General features: G+C 41.2%; 1 protein-coding gene across 7 annotated transcripts in view; it reads right to left on the reverse strand.

The window, feature by feature from the left end:
- LOC138605018 (transcription factor 4-like) overlaps positions 1-17,069 on the reverse strand; it is a 248,899-nt gene that overhangs the window by 65,364 nt on the left and 166,466 nt on the right. The gene's annotated exons all lie outside the window — the stretch shown is intronic.

The raw sequence follows: 17,069 nt of genomic DNA on the forward strand, positions 1-17,069 counted from the left end.
TTTCGACAGGTAGATGCTGCCTTGAACAGGACCTTGAACCCATGCCCTTATTCTTATTAGTGTTTGATATTTCTTACACAGGCTCCAGAGAGCAGCTGAAGAAGAGATGACAGAAAGAAAGAAGTAAAGAGAGACGGCGCCAGCAGGAAGAGAGACGACGAGAAGAACAACAGCACAGAGGTAAAGAGTTGGTGTGGAGCCAGTTGGCTGTCTGACAGCTCATTAAGTGGATTTATAATTAATCAATTGATGAAGTAATTAACAACAATCTCAAAGTTTCAGAGACAAACACACACAGAAGAACTCTGAGGGACTTTTCCTCTGTCCATCTCAGACTCCAACACACACAACAGCGTCCGCGAGCTACCGTGCAGTGTTCTGGCCTGAACGTGTGCACAGACTGAGCACTGAACTACCGACCCTGAAACACACAGACATCCCCTCTCTACCGTATGAGCCACAGCTGCCTCGGCCTTATCACTACAACTGAGATGCCCTTGAGAGAGGCTCTTAACCCCTTACTCCAACAGAACATGTTACCTTGAGGCACTGTCCTCCCAAGAAAGGAAAGCGAAATAAAGAAACACTATTCAGAGTTTGAAGCGCCGGTTGTCAGCTGGACATTAAAACATTTCAGTCCAATACTTTCTCAAAGTTTCAGGTAACGTCACTACAACTTTTCTGTCATTTTTAACTCCATCTTTTTACCTGATGAAGGATTTTTGTCAATGCACATCTACAGCTTAACCTGTCTGAGCAACAAGCTAAGCTAACTTCAGCAGAAACACCAACTTTGAACATTTTTTTTTATCTGTAAGTGGGTCTGAGAGGATAGTGTGCAGATATTATGGCTTCTGGTAATCTCTTTTGAATGAACACTGAAGGACTCCCAACCTAGAAGTAAGCTAAGATAATGTTAGCATTAGCTCAGGTGTCCCTCCTCAATGCACTCAGGTGCGTCTGGGAAACAACAACATCTTAAACACATGTGATATACAACTTTAACACAGACAGGCTGAACAAGACGTTTTCAGATTGGCTGGTTTGTGACGTCACAAACCTAAGGAGCCAATCGCATTAATTGACAGTGTGACGCTATGCATATCACTATTTGTAACCTATGGCAACCACTTCAGCGATGGGCGAGCCAGCTGTAACCGTAATCGTCATTTTTGCAAAATCACTACTGACTACTAACGTTCACGTTACTACTGCTAATTACTACATTTCAAGCTCGCTAAGTTTCAACAAGTTGCCGCTAAACAGAGACGTGTTTTGTTATGTATGTGGTCGGGGCCTATGCAGATCCAGGAAGTTTTAATGAGGGAGAAGGAGGAGATGCTTTGGGAGGATTTTTATAAGGTAATTAAACGCAGAAAAAGCATATAAGACACAATTTATAATTTCAAGCAAAGAATTTTATATGTCTTAAACATGACTGGAGCTGCTCTTTAAACCCAAACCTGTGGCGGACTCAGGACGTCTAAGATGAAGGGGTTCATAAAAAGAAAAAGGGAATCAGAAAACAGGACAGAAAATGCATCTATGTGTCTTTCTACAGGGGAAGGACTAACATACTTCTTTCACTTTTATTGCCTTAAATAGGACACAGAGCTTCCTTATTCATCACCTTAGTCATATAAACGGTTCAATCACATCCTTTATGATTCGTCTCCTTTGGGGGCCCCAAGCCAAAGGTTGGAAGCTTTAAGAGATATGAACAGACATGATCTCAAATAGCTTACATCTCCTTTGTGCAGACAGATGAAGAAGCACAAAGACACAATGAAAAAGTAAAAAAATAAGTCAAGAAGGCGAGGGTGAAACGAAAACAAAGACATTCGAGCAGTGAGCGTTTCGATTGGTTGTTTCCTGCCACTATGACAAACACACTCGTTACACACACACTCACACACACACATAAAAAACGTGTTCGCTCAGCTGGCATAGTGGCAGCCGGCCCGACAGCCAATCAAAACGCCCGTTGCAGGGCACGCGGCCAATGAGACCTCTGCTCTGTGCGGCAGCCAAGCTGTCAGGGTGAGAACAAGAGAGTAGGAGGCAGCAACTGTGCGTGTGTGCGTGAACACACACACCAAACACAGCAAGCGAGTTTCAGAAAGTTTAATGAACATTTCTGCTTTTATGTTTAACTGTCATCTCTTCTCCCTCTGCTGTTTATGATTTAGTTTTATTTATCTTTGTGTCGTTTTACTCTGTGTTTAATTGTCATGCAGCTTTTCTGTTGTGGGTCATTCACACTGAATCTGTTTTTCAAAATAAAGCTTCATAAATAAATGACACTTCAACTGACACTAAACACGTACAGTGATGCCTCACCCTGGACACACACAGATGTCCGGCCTCTGAGCTGCCGTAAAATACAATCACGTTTTAAAAAAGCAAAATAAAAGTTGATTGATATATTTTTTCAAACACTTCCTGTCTTAAATCAGACATTTGTGTGTACATGTGGATATAAACCTCCTCTTCCTTCATCCTCACCGTCTCCATCACCTCCTCTAAGATGGCTGCCATTCGAATCAGATTCAGAAAGTCGGAGTGTCACAACACGACCGACGTCACCGAGAGCGCTGGGTTGCAGGGACCCCGTTGCCCAGGCAACACGCCGGCAGGCACCTAAAACCGAGCCAAAAAAACTAAGATGGCTGCCGTGGCGTGTTAATTATTGAAGAGGGTGCAGACGGAGAGTGGGGAGCAGCGAGGAGCGCTGGCGGTGGGGTGTTGTGGGGTCACAGATATACAGTGAAGTGAGGAGAAAAACATTTACAATCAATACATTAAGTTTGTCGGATAAAACTAAAGTAGTATTTATCTTTAAACTGCACTTTTATTCAGACGAGGGGATCAATATACGTTTTTGGATGGAGCTATGGATGAATTATTAAATCACAATGTAATCGTTTTTAAATTGTTTGTGTTTTACTTGAAAAACCGGAAACAAATCCTGCCAATAACTTTATTTTATTAATGGACAGAAGGAGTGACCTACAAAATAAAACTGTAAGAACTGAAATTAAAAATGAAGTCTGAAGGAAACTTCATTTTGTTGTTTTAAATTTCAATTTTTAAATCGAACATACAGACTATGCAGACTGAAATAGGGCCTTTAAGCAGAATAAACTTCTTGGTGCATAATCTCCACTGTAGTGGGCAGATGTATGTTTTAAATGAACATGAAAGATAACAGATCATTCTGAAGAAAACTATTTAGTGTTTCCTGAGATGAAAAAGATTGAACAGTTCTTCCTCAGATACCCGGAGCATCTCCTTTGTCCTTCACCATTTAAATTTAAGATGTAATGTATCAACAGGAATAAATCTTTTTAATGCCACCTGTATTTTTTTTTCTTCTTTTTATTACGAGTACTTTTCCCCTTTGGGGGATCAAAAAGCTTATCTTATCTCATCTTAACTTAACTTGACTTATCTTATCTTATTTATCTTAACTTCACTTCACTTAATGTATCTTATCTTATCTTATCCTACTGATCTTAACTTTACTTATCTTACCTATCTTATCTTATCCTAACTTCACTTTACTTAACTTATTGTATCTTATCTTATCTAAACTTAACGTATCTTATCCTATCTAACTTGTCACTTACTCCTACTTGTATAACAGCTGTATGTTCCTCTTATTTTATTTTATTTATTGATCTATTCTTATTTTCATATCGTATTTACTTACTCGCTATTTTGTCTGTGTGCTTGTGCGACGGCTGAATTCCCCCTCTGGGATCAATAAAGGATTATCTTATCTTCTACTATCATAGCTGATGGGTTTCTTGATACTCATCAATTTGTTATGCAGTCTGAGCTTCAATCATGTCAGAGGACGGCTCTATGCAGACAGAAGTCAACGTAAATATAAAGACTCCATAATGATCAAATTATAATACGCACAATAATCAGATATTGGGTTCTACAAGGTTCTAATTTCATGTTTGTGAGACGCCTCACAGCATTTCAAACTGAGCAACAGAGCCAGCTTCAACTACAAATGTTGCGTTTAAGGGTCAGAATTACTTTTAACTTTAATCAAATACAAACAGATGTAGAAAACGCTTTAATTCTATAAGAAACACCTGCTTTTGTAAACGCAGAGTTCAGCTACAGTCACAGACAGACACAGACAGACAGCACTTAAGCACTAAACACTCCAACATACATTAACACACTTAATCCTTCATCTTCGGCATTTTGGCTCGCAGGGATTTTAACCCCTGACCCTCTTCATGTCGAGAGAGTGTGCAGCCATTAGATCATCCACCGGCTGTGACGGAGCTCTTTATAAACTCTCTGCATTTCATGTGCATGAAGAATATATTTAAAGGTATGTCCGCTCTGTTTGGTGACACTGTCGGAGCAGAAAGTTTGAATAAATGACTGAATAATCTCAAGAGGAAATAAGGAAAGTTCAACTTGATTGTATTAAATGAAGATAAAGATATTTTTAAAGATTCTTGTCAGGGATTAATGTCCTGGACTGCTTCACGGGGAGCTGAATGTTTTTCTTATTCTCACAAAAGTCCAGAGAAATTAGTTACGATAAATTAACCATGACGACGAGTAATTGCATGCTCAAGCTGTAACCTACAAAATATAGCTTTAAAATGTAATTAAGGTGGCTCAAAACATGGGAAAGAAATGATTAAACACAAGAGAATCAGGCTTAAAGAGTCCTCAGAGTCCCGCACGGGGCGGTCCGTTTGTGAAGTTGTTTATATCATCAGATCTAAATTTGTGCATCCGTCTCTGCAAAGCTTTATCACAATCCACCCCTTTCAAACACTGCTCGTCTGTTTGATCCCGAGTCAAACTCACAGAGAATAAAATTCATGCTGATGCACAAAATATTTGGGGGGGAAAAAAGCAACATTACACCAGCAAATAGAAGCCAGAGGATGCGGGGCGCTCGATGCTTTTATTCCTCCAGAGATGGCTCAGGCCTCAGAGGTTGTTCCAAGAGCTCGACAGCTCAAATCAAGCCCACCTTAACGGGTTCAAACGCTCCTCTGAACATCTGATTCTGATCCTGTTCAGCCTGGTGATCCATAAAAACGTTAATAAAGATTAGAGTAACCGCCTCCTGTGTGGACTGACTCACTGCGCTCTGGGCCTGAGAACAGCCTCGACAGTACTCGTCTGTCTGTGGCTGAAAGTACTGAATGGATTAAACATTACAGCTACGATAATGAAGTGCTGGAAAGAATAAACAACCTACTGAAGATCCGGATATTCTTAGTGTCAGTTAAGTTTTTCCAGAGGTTGGTGCTAGAAGAACGGTCATGGGTACGTTATGATTGCAGGGGTTCATCCTCTGAGGAGCAGGATAGTGGTCAGTAAATTCTGCACACATCATTTCATTTGGAATCAAACACTGGAAAGGAGGAATATTCATGTTTAAATTCAAGCGATTGTTCGTGGGAGATGTCCCACTTGATCAGATACACATAGTCCTCATTGCTCATTGCTAACTGGGGTTAATACCACTTTTAACAAGTTGATGGAAAGTGTTCAGTAACACTCACCAAAACCATGTTCACTGCAAACTCTCTGCGCTCCATTTACTGGGCGCAAACGGTCCAAAAGACTTACAAGAAGGTCTTTAAATCACAACAGAACAAAAAGTGGAAGGGCAAGCATCTCAAACACACGACTAAAAGAGCGTACGGAGGCTACAGTCCTCAATGCAGCGACCGCAGGCTCGACTCCAGCCCTCGGCGATTTGCTGCTTGTCATTCCCACCTCTCTCTTCTCCCCATATTTCCTGTCGCTCTTCAGCTGTCCTTTCCAATAAAACAATGATCTTTTCCCTAAATTCAAACTGTTTCAAAAGATCTTTTTTTCCCCGCTGTAGTTATGATGATGTGTTTCCTGGCTTTAGAAGGTAACAGTCCATAAATTGTCAACATTTTTAACATGAAAATGCTCGTCATAATTTCCGAGAGCTCAAAATTAGCTCTTCAGGTTGCATCTTTTGTCCAACCGACAGTCAAAAAGCCAAGGACTCTTCATCTCTTCATCTCTACCAGAAAAAAATCTACAAATTCTCACATTTTTCAGAAGCCAGAGCCAACAAGGTTCGGCTTTTTGCTTGAAAAATGTACGAAAGTTATCTAACAACCTTTTCCTTAGGCATCTTTTCTGTATCTTCATGCATCAGGTATGAATCCACCTGAAGAGACGGGAAACAAATCTGTCTTTCAGAAAGTAAATCAAACACTGACTTTTAAATCGTCCCTGCATCCTACACAAAAATCCACCAGCAGCAACATTTCCTTTCAACTGAGTCCACATTAAATATATTTTCACTGTTTTCCTTTCTCGTTGCCTCATGTAACACCACTCTTCAGAGCAGAAATACTGTCAAGTAATCAGATAACTTAAATCCAATAATCCCCCTGTCTGAACCTGAACCTGTGAACCTGCAAAAACCACCACAGAAGAAGAAGAAGGAGCAGTTTTCAGCAGCAGCGTGGAGACACAGCCGGTAAGAGCCTCTAATAGCCAACATATGGAAGCTCGCTGGATGCCAGGAACACAATCAGGACTGCATTATTTGGCCCACGCTGAAATAATAAAGGAGTGAGATCAAAGAGCTGATTACTTCAGCACTCCGGAGCTGCACAACTCTTTTCTGTTTGTTCTTTCTTTATGTCGTCCTGCGTTTCTCTTTGTTGTCTTTGACTCAGTCCTCCTCCTTTATTCCTTTCTTTTCTCTCCTACATGCAGGTACAGTCCTCCTTTTTTAAACAATCACTGGGTATAATCTTTCACTGCGGTGCTTGATGAATGTGTGTTGGCTGGAGGTGCGTTTAAGTACAAACAGCAGCATCGGACAAACGTAATGTGATGGAGAGTGAAAACAGAAAGCGCCATGTCGACCAGATGCTTGATCACATGTACAACCTCTCCTGATAGATAGATAGATAGATAGATAGATAGATAGATAGGTAGATAAATAGGTAGGTAGGTAGGTAGATAGATAGATAGATGGATAGATAGATAGATAGGTAGATAAATAGGTAGGTAGGTAGGTAGATAGATAGATAGATGGATAGATAGATAGATAGATAGATAGATAGACCGTTTGTGTGTGTGTGTGTGTGTGTGTGTGTGTGTGTGTGTGTGTGTGTGTGTGTGTGTTTCTGCGTGCGTGACCTGTTTGAAAGCAGCCTGGCAGTGCCAGCGCGGGACAAAATGGGCATCACACCAACGCTCCTCTCAGCATGGCGATCACTACAATGCCCCAGTGTGTGTGTGTGTGTGTGTGTGTGTGTGTTTCTGCATGAGCACAAAGGCCTATTAAATAGCCTCCTTTATTATGCTACTTGCCCACTTCAACATGACAAAATAAACGTTACTCTCTGTTCTATTAATAAGTCAGTCGGTCTAGGCACTGGTGGAGATTCCTCATACTGTGTAAAGTATGTTTAACAACTACTTATATTTAACCACTTTGCAAAAAACAGGAGGGAAGGTAACATGCCTTTTTTTCTACCTGAAACAGCCGTTACATGGCTAACTGCCACCAGACTGCAAAGACTAAAACATTTTGCCTTGCAGAGCACGGGAGTAACTGGTCTACCTGTGCTTCGACACAGGCACGTGCACAGGCATGTGCCCTGTGCCCCCAGAGTCAAAAAGTGCCCTTATATTCGATCAAATATGCAGACAGAAATGTGAAGTAGCATCCACAAAAAATATTCCTTATCAGTTTAGGAAGAACACACACGTTTCTGAAGAATAAGGTCTGAGTCATGTCTGTGTGAATTTCTGTTGTAGACAGGGTGATTCAACCTGTAGAGCATGCCACGTTTAGTTTAGTTTGAATGCCAGTAAATTGCATCCTTCATAACCATCTTAAGAAACCACAGTCTAAACAAATGAACACTGACTGCATTAACTTTCATGAAAACATGTCACATCTGTGGTTTCTTCGTGGAAGAATGTGGTTCAGTAGAACATAAACAGTAATATACAATCCACATAATGTGTGATTATGCATGGTGGCGGTAAGACAACATCAGGGTGGGAGTTAGAGCATGTTGAGAGCCCCTTTTTTCTGTGCACGGCCCTGCTTCGACAGGTGAGTTACTGTGTTTGGTGTTTAAATGGTTAATTTGGTTCCAACACAAAGTGAAACACACAAAAACAAAAATTAAAACAGCCTTTTTTAGGCAGCAGCACCACCTGAGTTCTGCTGGGAAAATTAGTGTTTTTGTCAAAGGAGTTTGGTGACTTTGAAGAGAGTGATGCAACAGCTGCTTCTGGTTACAATAGAGCAACTTACCCTTCAACAAATTGTCTATCACTGTAGAGATTCTTTCCATGAAGTTGTCACACGCTTATAATGATAAAAATAAGCAGTTTTAGTGAACGCACTTTGATCGGGGGCATTTTGCACTCAGGGATTATGTTGCAGCCCGTTTTGCAGCTGTAGTCTAATGGAGCAATTCCCACATTTTTGAACATGGAAGTCATTTATACCACCAAGTTAGTAAAAAAAATAGGACCCAGATCCAAGTGGATCATTTATAAACACGACTGCACATGAAGGCACCACATCAGGACCACCGGCATCAAAGGCTTAAAACACTCGTCCACTTCTCCGATCGAACGCTCAACTGTCACAGCCGCTGAAGCTGAGCCGCTAACAGAATGTGTGTTAGCCGTCTGCGCTAAAACATGCCGCTAACCGCCATTCAGCTGCACAGAGCTGCATTGTGTCGTACAGTTTAGTTGTCTTGTTGTTTAAAGTGTGACAGCTGTCCAGTGTTTATCAGTGAGTCCATGCAGCCTCCCTAACAGCTCACCACAGCATGACTGACCCACTAAAACACGCACACGCACACACACACGCACACACATGACTAACAAAACGACAACAGCCCCATTTTCCACTTTGATAATGAAGACTGGGTAGATTTTATGTGTGTGTGTGTACGTGTGTGTGTGTGTGTACATGTGTGTGTGTGTGTGTGTGTGCAGGGGGGCTCTACAGTGAAAAAGTGTGTGCACCCTGGTTTAGAGTGGTTTCTTACACACACACACACACACACACACACACACACACACACACGACACACACATATAACACACAGTGCTTCTTTATTCTCTCGCCAAAAATGTTAACTTACTTAAGCTTGCCTTTTGCTGTGAAGCTGGTGCTTAGTACATATGAGAATAGGCTTTAGCAGACGCACACACACACACACACACACACACACACACGGAAAGAGCAAATCATCCATTGAAAACCACCACAGTCCCCGCAAACGGTAACAGGACTGAAGGTCTGACTCTGAGCGACAAATACTCCTGAGCACAGACAAACCAAAGCCCAGACAATCACAGCAGAGAGAATAAAGCGTGTGAGTTATAATGTCAGACAGATTTTTACAGCAGCACAGAACATAAAACCCCGGCTGGGCCTTTGTTATGTTTTATGAAATTGAAGCCGAGTGAGTAAAACTCAAACCAAAGCAGTGAATAAATCCAGTGCTACAAAAACATCATTACGTCTTCTGAGTTAAGTCTAAAAAAATTAAATTTTACGTTGCATAAGTCACTTACTTTAATTATTATTAGCATAGCAGCTAGCTAAACGTAAGAGCAGTAGCATCCACACAATAGCCACAAGTTTTTATACTGTTTCATTTTACAGCCTTCCTATTGCCGCTGCTTTTTTTCTAATCATCACACAGTCTCTGGTGTGAATGTGAAAAAATCAGTTGACTCAAAACGGATCATTTATTGGGTGATATCAAGGCCATTGTTTGGAGTGTTAAAGTAACAAGTCATAATCTTTTATTAGTTTGTCTGTACTTTTTAATAGTACGCCTACATTACCCACAAGGCCTGGTTCAGCACAAGCACAAGGTGGGGTCATATTCCAAGTGTTACGGCACCAAAGCTGCTGAGTTGATTCAAAATCAAAGCAGAAGTGAAGATACAGATTCCTTTTTAGCACCAAGCTAACGTAGCTTCTGGTTGAACCTAGCATTAGCTGCTGCTAGTCTCATGTAGCAGATACACAGATTACAGATGGGGTCTATGTTCATGAAACTTGCATTAGCCTGAACTAGACACATTAGCATGCTAACATGAACGGCTAACCAACAAGCTGACAGTCTCTAAGCACACTTCGGTCGGTTGAATTAACGTTCAAATCAGGAATGGATCACATAAAGGCGGGTCATCAAAGACAGCCAATCAGCAGGTCACACTCGAGCTGTGTCCCAATCCAGGGGCTGCAGCCTTCGAAGGAGGCAGTCTACGGAGGATGCTCCATTCATAGCCTGCATAGAACGCTAAGGCCGAACTGATTAGAGACGGTCTGGTCCGCAGAGGATATCCTGTTTGTGTCAACAGCTGTTCCCGCGCCTCTCCTGTTGCCTAGCGACAGATAGCTAGCGGGCTAACTAGCTAGCATAACTAACGTGTAACGCTAGATATTCGATTGAGTCAAAACCAAAAACGTTTACATGTTTAAATTGTATTCCTCGACCACCTAAGAGTCCGCTATCACATTTGAATTGGCACTGGATACAGCTCAGGATACCTTGAGCCGTGGAGGATGCGCCTGATGGATCCTTAGTTGCCCTGGAAAAGGAGGCTGAATTTGTCGGCTGCATCTGAAGGAGCCTTCGAATTTGGACACTGTGCCACTGTGATGCAATCAGCCTTCAAATACGGCCTTCGAAGGCTGCAGCCCCTGGATTGGGACACAGCTTCAGTGTCACCAACAGATTTCCAATATGGCTGCCATCAGGCTCGTTTCTGCACGTGCAGCTCAAGGGCCTCTGCAGCCTGATGGTCTGTGCAGATCTGCAGCCAGCCCACCACATACATGAACCATCATCTAGCGCTCCCTGTCCTCATCTGCCAGCTGACCTTGATGTTCAGAGGTTTGATGGGGCTGGCGGGCGCTCAGTCAGACACCGGGAATCAAACCTGTGAATCAGAGAGTCACAGCCTCTCTTCTCATGGACAGGTCAGGGTGGAAATTCCCAGCTATCCAAAGAATGCCGACCCATTCTGCTCCGCTACAGTCCACCTTCTCTTACGGGGCACACACACACACACACACACACACACACGGATGACTCACAGTATGACTGTGTGTGTGTGTGTGTGTGTGTTGATATGCATGCACATCACTTTGGCAGCTGCGACCTCGCACATTAAAGTCAAGGGTGGATAAAGACAGAAAACTGACCAGAGACTCTGTTGCTCCATGAACGCAGCAGATCCAGTGCTTGTGTTTTCTATTCTGTGTATTTTTTTGTTCTACTTTTCTCTTCAAAACTTCTTAATCTGCTGATGAATAAAACAATTAAAAGGCTTCTGAAGTGGGAGACTTGGGGAATTATACAGTATGTTTCTATTGAAGCTACGCCTGTAATATAAAGTACAGTAGAGCTGAAAACACAATATAAAGAAGGCACCACATGTTTGTAACGATGGAGGTAAAGACAAAGCTCTGTAAAACACGTTAAAAAAAGAAATTAAATTAACATGATTTTTTCCCCTCTAATGACCGCTTACATCACGCTTCATTTAAGTCTCACAGCCACAGAGTGAGGCTGCTTTAACCCCAAAACAACCACACGTTCAATAATAACACATTAAAGATGAACCTCAGTTTAACACTACAGATAAATAACAAACAGAAATTAACCCGATCTATACATTAATCATATAAACACAATGCAACAAAGCAGCGTTCCTCCACCTTTATGCAAGATTAAACAAGAAAACGTCTCATTATCGCCGACACATCAGCCCTACATCAGCCTGACATTTATATTTCAAACATGTGACAACTATGACATCACTAATGACCCGCTAATTAGCCTTTCCCCTACATTAGTAATGAAGAGCAGAATCATGGAGAGAGAGAAGTCGTCGGTTCATCGGCTGAATGTTGAAATGAAAAAGCATCACGCCCCAAAAAACAGACTGTAATCAACACTTCAGAGAAACATAACAGAAAATGTTCATGGCAACTGGATTCAAACCTTAATTATTCTTTTGATTATATCTTAATTTGTTGGGTTATTTGTTTGATTAATTATTTAATAATCTAAGATCAAAATAATATTTTATGATTTCCTAAATTGCCTAATAAGACTGATAATAGCAAAGAAAATAAACATTTTAACTTAATATGGGACTAAAACAATTCAGAATGTATTTATTTTTTGTTTTGGTGCCTTTTTTCTGTGTTAATTTGATTGCTTGGTTTTATTACTTGTTTTTCTTGGCCTGCTTTAATTTATTCTTCTGTTTCTTCACTTAACTGTAAAACATTTTGAGCTACTCGCCCTTTATAAAAGGCGGTGTACAAATCAGGTTTTAATATCATAATTTATTATTAAAACTAAAAACATGACTTATTATCAGAACTGAGAATTATTCATTTCCTGTTGTAGGAATGTCAAAATAAAAGTCATGCAGAGGTGAACAAATCACGGACAGTAAAAACGCTCAGAGGTGCGTGTGAACGCATCACACACCTCCATGAGGCCGATTACCATAACCTGATGGTGGTCAGTAAACACACCACGGTGTGTTCTTTTATTTCCTGTTAAATAAAAATAATAAAAACATGCAGTGTGTGTGTGTGTGTGTGTTTGTGTGTGTCATCCGTTCTTTGTGTATCAGTGTGTGTATCAGCGGCATCAGTGTCAGATAATCTGATGCAGAAGGATTAAGTGTAAGCCTGAACAGTGTGTTGGGCTTTGACCGGACGGACAACACACACACACACACACACACACACACAAACACACACACACACACGGGCACACACAAAACAGACTATAAAGTCAGCGGAGGAACACTGAATGACCTCATGGAGAGGGCAGCACTACACACACACACACACTCACACACACACACAATTTAAAGCATAAATGTGTTTATCGTCATATAGAGAACAAAGGTTCAGGGGGTTTATGAAAGAAAACAGAGGGTAACACACACACACACACACACACACACACACACACACACACACACACACACAGATTTTTCCAATATAAACAGAATGTTTTCATCTTATATAACTGAACCCTGTTCAAACACACTGTACGTACACACATGAAAACACCTGATTTAATTTGAACCTGCTGATGGACACAAAGGTTCAACCTGGAACCTGAAACAGACGACGTGACAAACACACACTCGTCACAGACGTGCACGTGTGTTTCAGCATTAATACCAAAAAACAGATAACACAAATATGCAACAGAAAAAAAGGAGACACACTCTCGCTCTTACTGCGGCTGAAATCAAACTCGTATGGAAGACCAGGTGTGCCCCGAAATATGTGCTCCTTACATTTTTAAGCAGTATACATGTGTTTGAACATAATGATCTTAAATGACTATAGACAACCTTGTATGCCATAAGGCACAATCAAAAATATGTACTTTATATCATTTAATTATATATATTATGATTCATATTAATCTATGCTTACATTGTTTATTTTATTCTATTTAACTTTCTATTCCTCTGTTATCGTAATGCATGAGTAACACCAAGACAAAGTCCTTGTACTGTATAAAACCTACTTGGCAATAAACCTGATGTCTGATTATTATTAGTGTTACTTCATTTACACACAAATATACACAAATACATGCAGGGAAATAGACTTTTATAAAAATAAAAGCAGATGGAGGAAGAGGCCTACACACACACACACACACACACACACACACACACACACAATGCGTCTATTTATAAAGTTATAATTGCATAACACGCTGTGCTCTAATTCCAGCCTACTGAGCACACAGGATGTCCAAACACACACACACACACACACACACACACACACACACACACAAACTCGCCTTCACCGTGTTCACACCAACATGTCGAAAACATCTTCACATTTTATTCTTTCCTCTGAAAATAAAACATGTGTAGAAATAAATGACACACACACACACACACACACACACATCTTCTCTCTATTAAACAGAACGCACACACACACACGTATATATTTGCATATTGGCTCCTGCAGGCGTCAGAAGCTTCTCTCTGTAGTTTTAGTTGTTTTAATATTTTCACCAGAAGTGATTTTCAAATGTGTCCGAGGCAGATTTATTAAAGTCACGTTACATAATAATGTGAATATCTGATCATTTTGTTGCTTGAAAAAGGTGAAACACATTTATGTCACAGGTCGATACGAACGGAACATTAAATACATTTTTAAATGTTTAATAAAAAAGTGGGTAAATTTCATTAAGAGACACATTTTGATTAGAAAAAAACATTTTATTATTAAAATATGAAAAAATAATGCGACTCTATTTTGAGAAAACGACATCAGTGTTGTTTCATCTGGACGCTTCGGCCTTGACCTTTGACCTCCTCTCACCTGGGTGTGGTTTTAAACAGTGACAGGATAAAAATGTAAATACTATTACTAAAGGATTCTGATGTATTTGTTTGCATTCGTAGCGAAAATGAAAAGCTATTAGTAATCATAAATATTTTAATTTAGATTAATATAAACAAGAAACATGATTTTGTTTCCAGCTGTAATTGGAGCACATTAACAAAAAACTTTGATTTAAAAAAATCAATTAAAATCTCATATTCAGTGTTTGTCTCAGAAAAACAGCGGACGCTAAATAAATTGCAGCCCGACAGCCTCGTCAGTGAAAAGTGTTGAGAGTGTGTGTTTCCTGTAGCTGCACACTGAGAGGGACTGCAGGATTTTGGCAGGCGGCTTCAGGACTCTCCTAATTAAAACTTACTGAATATTCAAACGCTGTGTTAGCATAACAATAGCCGGCTGGCCGGGCCGGCTTTAAATGAGGCCTTTTGTTTTAGCCGAGCTCTCTGCTGCCTCATTAAGCTGCTGGAGCTTAAGTTAGCGAGCCGACAGCCGCTAACCGGAGCTCAGGCCTCGGCCCTCACCCTCCTCCTTCTCCCCTCTCCCCCTCAGCCTGCCCTCCCCCCACACTCTCCCCAAATTAAAGCCCCAATTCAGCCTCTTCTCTGCTGGTCTCGCCGGGCCGCAGCTTGCTGCTGCTGCAGATCTGCCCGAGCCTCTTCCCTCAAACCCCGACTACTCTGCCCCAGTTTCCACTAGCTCCATTTCTCTGCCTCCACAACACGCCGACCGGCCTGAATCTGCCCACACAAACACACCAAACTTCTCAAACCCATCCAAGCCAATGGCTACAAAAACAGGCCACAAACAGACGACGATATTACTTTATTTTTCTCTTTTTTGTGTGTTTTCTCTCTCTGCCAGCGGACGACGACTGTAAACAAGCTGTGACACAGGCAGGCAGAGCAGGGCAGGGGGGTACGGTGAAGATGGAAAGGAGCTTGGCACCGGATCAAGACCGTCGGCACAATGTGCCATCCAGGAGCCAGCAAGCCGCCAAACAAAGCGGTGCCACGTCGAGCCCCGTGGCATCGCCCAGCTACAAGAGCTCGGGCTCCGAGAGAAGCTGCAAGGATACAAAGAAGGGCCCGAAACTACGGAGAGAGGGCAGGCTCAGAAAGCACAAGGCTCCGGGGCTGATGGCGGGAAAGGCATGGGGTTGAAGAACTCGGCAGCCGGATGGAGGCCGGAGACCCGACAGCCGCCGAGGAGACAGAGGACGACTGTTGGTTTGCCGGCGTTCAAACAACAGAGGCTCTGTTTCCAGCTGCAGCGGTCACAGAGACACTAAACATCTGATAACATCAAGACAACTCAAACCAATTTCACATATTAGTCTTTAAAAATAAACGTGTAAAAAAGGATGTCTGAATTAAATTTCAAAATATTTGGAAAATAAAAAAATAAAGCAGAAGAATTAAAACAGATCAGGTTCATGAAATGAAGGTTTTAAATATGTAAAATCTACAAAAACTAAAACAAGTCCCGCAGAACAATAATTGCAGATTTTTTCTGTAAACAAATGAAACAAATCAATCGTTCAATGTCTGCTTTCTGTTTTTAAAATAAAACTATGCTAAAATAAATTTCTGTCGTGTGTCTGATGTTCGCCTCACAGGGCCTTTACATCATAAAACCTCTTTAGCTAATAAAGATATAAAACATTCTGTCTTTGGTTTGTTCCTCCGTCCTCGCTGTCATGTCCTCTCCTTATTTTAACCTCACAGGGAGTCAAAAGGTGAGACAAAGGCAGACAGGCAGAGGAGAGACACTTCACTGACAGGTGGATCTGTAGGAAATCCCAGCCTTCCATCTTCATTTACACCTGCAGCTCGCTGACATTCCTGCTTTTTACGCGAGAAAACCTGTGAAATTCATTCTGCTTCGCTTTTACACCTTCTTCCTGTTTTCTAGCCCCCCCCCCTCAATCACTTCACCCCCTTCCTGGTGTTTTACAGGTGGGGGTTACTGGGAGACAGACAGAAGGACAGACAGGTCACAGCAGGACAGCTTCAGACGGCTGGATGACTTTCTCAGATGCATCCACACAGTGACACAGTGAAGCTCACTGTTCAAAATAAGCATTCAAATACTTTATCTTCCTGAAAAACCTTTCTTGTCCTAATTTTCAGAATTTGCTGCATTTTCTTTTTATTATTTTAATAGAATGAAAATTGCAATATTTAATATTTCCTTCACAGGTTAGTAAGGGTAGAATCCTTTCTATATTTTCCCTGCTTTATTGAGAAACCACAGAGACAATTTAGGCCAAACTGCGACACTAAAATAAACCATTCATTCGGTTTTGGGGAGAAATTAAAAATATGAAAAAGCCTCAAGCTCCAGAATGAAACACAAACCCCAAACCACTCCTGTCATGTGGCCTTGGAGACAGAAAAATATGATCAATTTAATAATAATAAGGCTCTTATTTCTCTGCATTTACGTCCATTTAAAAAATTAAAAAATAAGCGACGGAGAGGACAAAAGAAATAAAGCTGCGAGCGGATTATTTCAAGCTCAATTTGGACGCGTCCGCAGCGCAAAATCCCAGAGACAAACTGAACGAGCGTCCGCATTTTTGGGACTATTTTTTCTGAATCATTTTTCCAAC

This window comes from Semicossyphus pulcher, unplaced genomic scaffold, assembly GCF_022749685.1.
Source record: "Semicossyphus pulcher isolate SPU_LCO1_2020_fin unplaced genomic scaffold, fSemPul1.0.p SCAF_28, whole genome shotgun sequence".
NCBI classification, from domain to species: Eukaryota; Metazoa; Chordata; class Actinopteri; order Labriformes; family Labridae; genus Semicossyphus; species Semicossyphus pulcher.